Here is a 2,500-nt window from a genome sequence, read left to right as displayed (position 1 = left end):
ATCTGGGATGGGTAAAGTATTGCAGCAATGCAAACTTATTATTTGGGATGAGTGCCCATTGGCACACAAAAAATCGCTCGAGGCTCTGGATCAATGCTTGAAAGATTTGAGAGGGAAGTCAAAACCCTTTGGCAGCACATTAATATTGCTTGCGGGAGATTTCAGGCAAACATTACCTATAATACCTAGATCAACTCCTGCAGACGAAATGAATGCTTGCCTGAAAAATTCTAATTTATGGGCACTCGTAAAAATATTAAAATTAACTACAAATATGCGTGTCCGATTGCAAAACGATGACTCTGGTCAAACATTTTCAGATCAATTGCTGGCAATTGGAAACAGAAAGCTCCCAGTAGACTCAATTTAAGGACGTATACAACTACTTGCTGATTTATGTAATTTAGTGACGTCCAAAAATGAATTGATTGAAAAAGAATTTCCGAATATTCTAAAAAATTATAAAAATAATAAATGGCTAGGTGAAAGAGCGATTCTGGCACCCAAAAATATAGACGTCCACGAAATCAACAATATTGTTTTGACCAGGATTCGAGACCAGGCAGTCCTTTACAAGTCAGTCGACACAGTTTTGGAACCAAATGAAGCGGTTAATTATCCATCTGAATTTTTAAATTCCATAGATCTTTCAGGGTTTCCGCCACACGCGCTACAACTAAAAATAGGCGTACCAATAATACTTTTAAGAAATATCAACCCACCAAAGCTTTGCAATGGCACGCGACTTGCCGTAAAAAAAAACCAATGGAAAACCTAATAGAGGCCACAATCTTGACAGGGCCTTTTGAGGTTGAGGCTGTTCTTATTCCTCGCATTCCCATGATTCCAATGGATCTGCCTTTTCAATTTAAAAGATTGCAATTCCCAATTCGATTAGCATTTGCAATCACCAGTAACAAAGCTCAAGGTCAATCATTAGAAAAATGTGGTATAGATCTTAATACTGATTGTTTTTCCCATGGACAATTGTAAGTTGCATGTTCGAGGGTCGGTAAACCTGACAATCTATTTATATGCAGCGACAATTGGACAGCGAAGAATGTTGTATATTCGCAACTTTTACGCAGTTAATTTGTACTGTATCTATCTATCTATCTATCTATATAAAAATAAGTTGTGTGTATGCATGTTTGTTTGTTTGTAAAAAGAGCGTTTGCATATGACGTCATTATTAGTACATACGGCTTTGTATATGCACAGACAATGGGAAAGCCAAGAATGTTTTATATTCGCAATTTTTACGTAGTTTAACTCCTACAGACGAAATGAATGCTTGCCTGAAAAATTCTAATTTATGGGCAAACGTAAAAATATTAAAATTAACTACAAATATGCTTGTCCGATTGCAAAACGATGATTCTGGTCAAACATTTTCAGATCAATTGCTGGCAATTGGAAACGGAAAGCTCCCAGTAGTGGGAAAGCCAAGAATGTTGTATATTCGCAATTTTTACGTAGTTTGAAACACATATATAAATCTATCTATATTCACAGGTGGGACACAGAGACACAACTACAATGGCGCGTAACTAATATGGCGCGTAACGACTTACGCGCGTGGGGGGGCTTGGGGAGGCGAAGAGCCCCACCAACTAGGTGTTGGGGTGGCGCGAAGCCCCACCCCAACAGCTAGTATATATAAAATCTAGCTGTTGGGGGGGCGCGAGTACGGAGCGACCCGGCTCTGAGGGAGTAGGGTTGTTGAGTTTTTTTTCTTTTGAGGGGATATTGTGAAGGAGATTGATCTTTTTTTGTGGTATGTCTTCTTTTATTTTTGTTGGCCATTTATTACTTTATTTTTTGGCGTGTTTAGAAAATGGTTACTTTTTACTATTGCACGCCAACAAAAGCGCATGTTTTCCCATCAGTGCAGTAGATTTGTAATGTAAAGAGTTATAATTGTGTTTATTAATAAAGTATCGTATCGTATCGTCCAAGGAGGGATGGAAAGAAGTGGTCTCTGGATTTTTATAAGTGGTGGGGGACAGAGTACTGCCAAACAACGGTTTTGATAGTAGGAACATTTCAACTCTACACTTTTTTATTTTGATCTCACAGTATTTTCCGAGTTTTGGAGCTTTTTGGAAATTCCCATAAATTCGTTTTTATCATTGCTTTTTGCTTTTAAGTTTAACAAGGATAATAGCTACCATTTCCGAGTAAGTGTTATCACATTAGAAAATTTCTTTTCTTTAATTTCAGTTACCCTAATACCTAACCCTAATAGACTTGCCTACTTAGAGTCTCAGGTGGACTAACGTGATTTAAGATTAACACCTGACCGACAAGTCCTCTGAACTCGCAGGCGAATGGAGAGATCCATAGCTTTCCAAGTGTTTGGTTAACGGCACAGGTTAAAAAGGGTGGGAATAGCTATGACTCTTATTGGACAATTTTTAAAAATAAAATTAAGTTGGTATCAATCCATGGCTAATTGGAGATAAAGCAAAAAAAATTATATCGATGAGTAACTACATAA

The sequence above is a fragment of the Artemia franciscana genome, chromosome 9 (assembly GCF_032884065.1).
Source record: "Artemia franciscana chromosome 9, ASM3288406v1, whole genome shotgun sequence".
Classification (NCBI taxonomy): Eukaryota; Metazoa; Arthropoda; class Branchiopoda; order Anostraca; family Artemiidae; genus Artemia; species Artemia franciscana.
Note: the sequence above shows the minus strand (reverse complement) of the source record.